Here is an 8,387-nt window from a genome sequence, read left to right as displayed (position 1 = left end):
GGCCTGGGGAAGGGGAGGTGGACGTAGCATGGTGGGTCCAGACCCCCCCTGCCCGTGGAGACCCGCCAGGGCCAGCCACAGAGTTGGTCTCCTCAGGGGGTTTTGTCCCAGAGAAATGGGTCAGGATATTCCTTTAGGGTGAAGTTTCTCACTTTTGGAGAAGGAAGTCCCCAAAGCCCCTGTGTTGGCCCAGGCGGCAGCTGTTGGGCTCCACTGGCATTTATTTTCTGCCCTGTGCCGTGCGGCATGGATGGTTTGGCCACCACTGTGTTTGGACACCCACGGGGACATACACCGGCCCAGCCGGAACAGGCATGAACGCCACAGGAACATGCAACAAACATCTCAATGCTAATTCTTTTTCAAATGGTAAAATGTGCCTATATTGTAGAATATAATCCCCTGAGAGCTAAACCAGGGTAATGTCTGTTTCCACGTGAATTTCATTTGAGAATTGCATGTCCTTTTAACAGGGAGTCGCATTTCAGCCTGCTCAAGTGCTGGACTATTTTAAGAGGTTAATCTTCGTGTGGTGGATCAAAAGGTCTCTCTGGGGGAGCAGGAGTGGAGCTGTGGGGGATGGCAGCCAGGGGCCAATAGCCCCCCGCAGCTGGGGGGGTCCAGGGACAGGGGGACCATGCCTGGCCCAGCCTGTGCAGCCAGCTGGGTGTGTGGGGACCACATGGGTCTGTCCTGCCTTGTCCCCTCGCCATGCCTACGCCATCAGGGACCTGCATGCTTGTGGCACGACAGTTCTGAGTGGTTGGGGTTAATAATAATCCCTTCCCCCTAGTATTGACTCCATGACTTCTGGTGGATTAGGTAAAATAAGGCTTTGCAAGTCCCTTTACAGATGACATCCCTTCTTGAAGGAGTCTCTTCCCCAGCCCTGTGTGCCTGCTGTGCCATTTGGAAAAAAAAACAAACCATCTTCTCAGGGAACGGGGCCATTTGCATCCCAGTTTGGTGCCTCTCATCACTTTGTTGCTGGGGGGGATCAACTCATCCTCGCACTAAACCCTGCGATGGAAAATAAACAAACAAAAGGATGTGGCTGCAAGCCGGTGTCTTCCCGAGGCTGTGACACTTCCCCTTGGTGCAGGGCCCCCGCTTCTTTCTTCGCAAAGCATCATTATTAGTCAATAAAAGTAAAATCCCCGTGATAATACGGCACCCCCCATGGAGGAGCAGACTGATTGACTGCTAAGGAGAAGATCTGATAAAAGCCCTGATCCAATTACTTGCCAATGTTTGTTCTTTCTTTTTTTTTAATGGGACTTTGGGGTTGTGGGTTTGTTTGTTTGGGGTTTTTTTTTAATTCTCCTGAAGAATTTTCTGCCTTTCCTCTGCTCCGGGTGGTAAAACAGTGCCAGCCATGGGAGGAGCAGGCACGGTAGCCAGGACTAAGTGGAGGACTAGCCTTTTTTGCCCCTCGGCGGCTGCGGGCAGGGCTGCCAGGGAGGGGTCTTGCAGCAGAGCATCATCCAGCCATGGGCTCTCCAAGCAGCTGGCATCAGCAACCAGGTCACCGTCTAGCCTGAGGGACCGACAGCCCCGTGTCCAAAGCTGGGGCAGAGACATCTGTTCATTGCAGCTTCCCTATGGACAACAGGGCGCCCAAAGCGCCCGGGGCAGGAGGGGGGGGATACAGCCGAAATAGAGGGAGCGGGAGCCCCCAGGCCTTGGGGAGCTGGAGCGGTGCTGGTACAGGCAGCTGCCGGCAGCATGATTATGGCATCACCCACCTGGCTGGGGTCTGCACCCACTCTCGCTGTCAGGGCTTAAACGAAGTGCTAGTTATTATTATTTTTATTTGCTCATGCGCTCTCTACACAAAGTCCCACTCTGTGCTAACTGCTGGTGTGATGGCGTGTGCCATCCCTCTGTCGTGGTTTCAGCTGGGATAGAGTTGACTTTCTTACTAGCGGGTGGTACGGTGCTGTGTTTTGGGTTTGCGATGAGGGTGATGTTGATAGCACAGCGGTGGTTTGGTTGTTGCTAAGCTCTCCAGGCCTTTTCTGCTCTTCACACCGCCCCACCAGGGCTGGGGTGTGCAAAAAGTTGGGAGAAGACACAGCGGGGACAGCTGACCCTGACTGACCAAAGGGACATTCCATGCCATGTGGTGCCATGCTCAGTATATAAAAGCTGGGGAAGAAGAAGGAAGGGGGGGACATTCGGAGTTATGGCATTTGTCTTCCCAAGTCACTGTTAGGCGTGACGGAGCCCTGCTTTCCTGGAGATGGCTGAACACCCGCCTGCCGATGGGAAGCAGTGAATTAATTCCTTGTCTTGCTTTGCTTGCGTGCACGGCTTTTGCTTTACTTATTAAACTCTCTTTATCTCAACCCACGAGTTTTCTCACTTTTCTGATTCTCTGCCCCATCCCAGCTGGGGGAGTGAGCAAGCGACTGCATGGTCCTCATTTCTACCTGGGGTTAAACCACAACACGTGCCCAGCTCTCCCAGCTGGACAGCTGCCCTCCCAGTGGGGACGGGAGCAGGCAGGGCGAGCAGCCATTTCTGGCAGCAGCGTGTGGCATGGGCACGGTTTGGCAGGAGGAGCAGGTAGCATGCTCGCTGCCGCAGGGATGTGCTGGCTCCCACCTCCCCACTGGTGCTGGTGCCGTGCAACTGCCTCTGGCTGTGCCGGGAGATGGTCCCCCATGCCTGTGCGATGGCCACAGCTCCAGCTCTCCGCATGGGCGCTCAGCTGCCAGCCAAGGCCCAAGGTGCAGGTGCATGGCTGACCCTCCCATGCCCACGCAGGCACGGTGGGGACACGTGTGTGGAGCCAGTGGTGGTGACAGGTCTCCCTGCTGCTCCACGTCTGAGCCGGGACCCCTCTGCCAGCAGCGACGCTCGGGCACGGGCAGTGCCAGACACAAACTCCCCTTCCATGTTGCTCTTTGGCGTTTTAGAGATAATAAATTGCTAATCAGCAGCCACCCCCTCCTCAGTGTCCTCTGCAGCAACGCTCCAATAATTAATTATAAACTACAATACTGATCAGCTTGCGTGTTCTCCGTCTGCACTGACAATCATTAACCATAATATGAAATTTATAATGTTGAGACATGGAACCTGGTGAGATGAACTGCTCTGCTTTTTAATCAGTTTTATGGGATGATATAATGCATTGATCGACAAAGACAAGATACAGCGCGTGTTCCTGTGTCTATAGCCATGCAACCTTATTAATTTAGATTTACAAAGAGTTGCTTGATCCGGAGAGGAGAGAGCTGTCAGAGCCACCTCACGCAGGAGGGACCTGTGCAGGACCCCGCCAGGGCGGCAGCTGGAGGGGCTCCCTGGGCAGGGGGGCTTTCCAGGGTCGCTGCAGCCTCGGCTCACCTGGCTCTGGGCAGGGCTCCTCAAAGCCCGGCTGTGGTGGCACGGGGCAGGGTGTTGCTGGCGGGACCGCGGCCGGCTTGTCCCCATCTGATGAGTGGGGGCCCCGGCGACACGGCGCGGGCCAGCGTGTGCCTGCCTGCACGTAGGTGCCTGCGGCTGACCCTGCCCAAGCCCTCCCTCCTCCCCCCCAAATGCATCTGTGACTGGGGCATCGCCTTCCCAACCAGTACAGCCCAGTGGCGGCCGGACAGCTGGTAACCATATTGGTGTGTCTTGGGCTGTCATATCACATTTGCACGCCTGCTCTTGCTCTGCATCCAGGCAGGCTGGGGCGGTGGTTTTCAGGTCAGAGGCTGCATCCAGCACAGGAGGAAAATTCCCATTTCCCCACCAAGACTTTAACCGTGAAGTGGCCCAGACTTGGCTCCTCCATCCCTGGCAGCAGCTCCACACCGTGGCCACCCCAGCACCCCAGTCGTTCCCCAGTGTGTCCAGCCCTGCGCTAGCACCTGCCGGCCACGGCTCACCCCTCTGACCAGCGTCCGTCCCGAGGCAGTGGCGGAGGAGCTGAAATGGCAGCAGTCGATAGTAAGTGGGGCTGTAATTGGCGCTGAGTAGCACGGTTTTATGGAAAATAGGGCTTGTCAAAAAATTTGGTTTCATTCTTTTAATTTAAAAGTTTAACTAATAAAAGTAACTGAGAAGCTGTGGTATACTTAGGCTTCTGTTAGGCATTTGATTTAATAGTACATGACGTTTTGATTAAAAAATTAGCTCTATATAATATCAATAGAGCACACATTAAAAGGATTAAGAATTGGCTGACTGACAGGTCTCAAAAAGTAGTTGTCAATGGGGAATCATCATCAAATGATGATGTTCAACATTTTCATCCACGATCTGGAAGTAAATATGAAATCAGTGCTGATAAGATTTGGGATGACAAGGATTAGCAGGGAGGTGGGAACACTGACACGGGGGAGCTGTGGGGGCTGCGGCGGGCTGAGACGATGCCCCGCACAAACGACCTCCCAACCGCGCTGCCACAGGGAGCTGAGATGGCCGAGCCCCACGAGGGACAGGTGCTCACCGTGGTCTTGGCCCCCCAAACAGCGCATGAATCCCGCTCGTTCGGCCAGAGTGGGGTGCAGAGCGGGTGCGGGAGGGAGCCAGGGCCCCCCTAGGCCCCCCGCACAGGGAGGCTTTGCCAGGGTGCAGCCCGGCCGTGCCACTGCTCAGCACAGGATTTTCTAATGTGGACAGCAGTGGGTGGCCTGGGGAAGGACCAGTGAAGGTTTGGTACTGGGGACGTGACGGGAAACTGAAGGACGGGAGCATTTCTGGCTGAGCCCAGCCGGGAGCATCGCTGCGCAAGGGTGGGGTCAATGATCATCTGACCCATGGCTGCCTCAGGGCACTGCGAACGCCTGCGTGTCGGCCTCTGCCAAACCTCGGCTGCTTGTGCCACAACAGGTCCCTGTGGTCCCACGGGGATGCCACGGTGGCAATGGATGGTCAGGGCTCACTGGTGCTGCTGCAAAGGCTCGTGCACAAGGCACAGCCCATCACACCTGACACCTCCCGAAACAGCCAAAGCCCTCACCAGCCCCCGGCAGCCTCCAGCTCCCGGCAGCCCCAGCCACTGCCTCAGCTGCCCGTTTGGGTGCCACATTTCTTAGGGTGATGCATGAGAAGGAAAATCTGCAGCTAACCCACAGCTCCACTTCACATCAGCCCTGCGCTGGGGAGAGCTGCAGCCACCTCTGCTGGAGCTGCGGGCAGGAGGGCTCGCGGCACACCGGCATGCGGGTGGCCAGCGGGCACCAGCAGCTGCTCTGCCGGTGAGAGCCACACCGACACCCACGGGACAGGCATGGCACAGCCCAGTGTTGCTCAGGACTCCTCCTGTGCACTGTTTCTGCACATCATCTGAATACATGGAAACAGGACGTAGCTGAGCTTTCGGGGAGATGGAGAGGACAGCACGTGCCGGTGCAGTGCCTCTTGGGTGCGTGCCACACTGACATGGCCCAAGCTGTCTGTGCTGCCGCTGCGGGAGGAGCCGCGAGGACACAGTCACCCTAAACTGCTCGGGATGTGGCTCCGGGGACAGAGCGATGGCTGGGGAGCAGCGGTGCTGTGGGGACCCGTGCGACCCTGGTGCCACCAGCCACTCCCTGGCATGGGACAGGGCACCGTGGCTGTCCTTCCTCTGCCACCTTGAGCAGACACGGATTTTTGAAAGGCAAATCTTTACCAGTGCAGGGAGTGTGCTTAACCCACATTAATTCCCAATTGTGAACGCTTTCAATTAGCGACTGCAGGCACTCAGCCTGCTGGATGTGTTCATTAGTGACATGGCCTTGCCGCTCCGTGACAAGCTGGATGACAAACCTGTCTGAGGGACGCGCAAGGTTTCGGCTGTGGCACAGCACTTGCATTAGCACGGGAAGGGGGGTGGGAAGATGAGGTGCCCCCAGGTGCCTGCAGCGGAGCGGGGATGTGCTCACACCACTGGATGCGTGGACTCCACAGGGACCCAGCAGGATGGCAGAGCCCCAGCACCCACATCCCTGGCAAGGGCAAACGGCTGCCCATGACAGTGCGCACTGGTAGAGCCGCCCCTGTCCTGGGCTCAGCACATCCATCACTGGGAGAGGCATTTGCAGAGCTCCTGGGGCCACCACGAGTGCTGAGTCCTCTAAATCCCGCTGAGCAGATGGCCCTGAGCCTCCTTCAGAGACACCTGGTGAGCAGAAGGACACGTCCTGTCCTCAACCATGGGCAGGGGGAGCAAAACCACGGGGGCCTTCAGTGCTTCTGGCAGGGCAGGGGTTCCACCTGCCCAGGGGACACATCCTGGCACAGCCGTGGCACTGCCTGAGCGGAGGTTTCACCGCCGGACATCTCTGCCCTCCCAGCTGCCTGCAGGAGCCGGCGCGGCTCGGCGAGCTCCTGGCTCCGAGCGCCCATGGCAGCCAGGTAACGGCATTGCGCTTCCACAGGGCTCGACTGGCCCAATAAAAGATTATCAGCTAAATAAAACAAGAAGTGAGTGATGCCACTAGGCCCTGCTGGATTGAAATTGTGTGAGCAAAGTGGTTTTCTCAGGGAGATTTATTTGCTCTGCCGGCTGCAGGCAGCCAGCCCGGCGGAGAGAATGAGCCTCTCGCTCCGAGGCCACTGCTCCCTCCTGCAGTCAGCGCTCGGCTTTTATTTCATTTTTGAGGGAATCAGAACAATAAAGGAAATACAAACAGAGATTTGCCCATCGCAAGCCCAGGAGCACACATGCGTGTGCACACACATGCACACGAGCCACGTGCTCCAGCCCTGCTTCCCCCACCGCACCGGCAGTGCGCAGCCAACACCTCAGCACCGAAATCCCACCCGTAACCCGCATTCAGAGCCAGGAAGGTGATTCTGCAGCCCAGACCTGGCACCAGCTGTGACAGCCAGGGCAGCGCTGGCACCCATCCCACCGCCTGCCCACCGTATCAGTGCCAGTGCAGGCAGTGCCGCAGCAGGACGCCGGCTGGGGGGGTCTCTGCCCCAAAACCTGGCCAAGGAGGGGACAGGCAGCGGGTACAGAGGGCGGCAGAAACAACCGTGACAGAGGCACTCACAGAGAGCACCACTCGGGCTAAAGCAGAAGCAGCTGTTGCCGTATTTGCTGCCCCTGGGCAGGAAAGCCGAGCAGCACCTCAGCAAGCGATTGGCTTCGCTCCGGAGCAGGACACACCAGCAGCCGGCAGGCAGAGGAAGGCATGGCCAACATCTCCTCCACCCTGGCAGGCTTGGCACCCCGCGGTGGATGCCGTCACTCCTGCTGTCAGTGCCCAGTACCCGCAGAGGCTGTGCACCGGACAAGTCCCCAGAGCCTCACCGAGGTCCTTGGATGAAGCCGCCGTCTCTGCCATGGGCAACTGCCGGCGTTGAGGGCGTATCCCGGGGCTCTGCCCCACTGCAGCCCGCAGGGGCATGCCATAACACCAAACACGGCACCTGACGTTATCAAATCTCTGCTGTTTGGAGCGATGCCCCTGCAGATGGCTCGGCAGAAATGGAATCTTAAACTGCTCACCATCACCTCTCCTGTCACGAGCTTCAATTTCAGACACCGTCCCCCCGTAACAACCGGGCACTGGTACCTGCTCCCGCCAAGCTCCGCTCGCTGGAAAGCATGCCATTAGATCCCCAGTAATTGTAAATATTGCAAAGTGCTCGAGTCAGCAGTCTTGCTGAATTTTGCTTTCAACATCTGCAGCCCAATAAATCTTTGTCTCCTTCAGGTGAACTGTGCTCTCCGCTCGGGCTCCAATTTACATCCCTCAGCACCATCACCGCAGCAGCGCCAGCCCCAGTGAGGTCCCGCCGCCAACCCTGTTGCTCCGCGGGGCCATGGCCACAGGGAGAGCGAGGGACCTGCCAGCCTCCGGGGAGCTGCGGGCAGCCCCAGCCCCACCAGCGCTGAGCGGCCGCGCTGCGACGGGCCTGGCGGCCACCGGCCCCATCCACTTCATGCCAAAACCCTTTTACTCACCAGACCTTCACTGGGCTTTTTTTTTTTTTTAATTGTTTTCAAAACAGATTTCATGTGGTCCCAAAATGAGACCATGATTGTAAATTAAAGTGTAATTAGCCTTTATGCTTTTATATTCATTAACTCTTCTCTGTTAATGATGCAGAGGCTGGAGCACAAACCCAGCATTATGAAACCACATCCAGGAAATAAAATAGTGATTTAGATAATGGCCAGAATGTATTGCTACTTACACATAATTAAACAAATGCTCAATTTACACTTGGAAACATGAATGAATGTTGATTAACCCCAGCCCAACGACTCTGCTGGCGATGTGGTTAAGTGGCAGCGCTGCTGGTGGGGCTGGCAGTGGTGGGCAGCGGCGGGCAGGGCAGGGCACCCACTGCCCGCGACGCACCTGCCCGGCCCAGCTGCTGCAGCGCCGCCAAACCGTGTGGCCACCGCGGCCCTCACCCCCGGCCACCGCCGGTTGGGGGGGCGCCAGGTC

The sequence above is a fragment of the Charadrius vociferus genome, unplaced genomic scaffold (genome assembly GCF_000708025.1).
Source record: "Charadrius vociferus isolate BGI_N301 unplaced genomic scaffold, ASM70802v2 scaffold549, whole genome shotgun sequence".
Taxonomy (NCBI): domain Eukaryota; kingdom Metazoa; phylum Chordata; class Aves; order Charadriiformes; family Charadriidae; genus Charadrius; species Charadrius vociferus.
The sequence above is the reverse complement of the archived record's forward strand: the minus strand, read 5'-3'. Positions refer to the sequence as shown.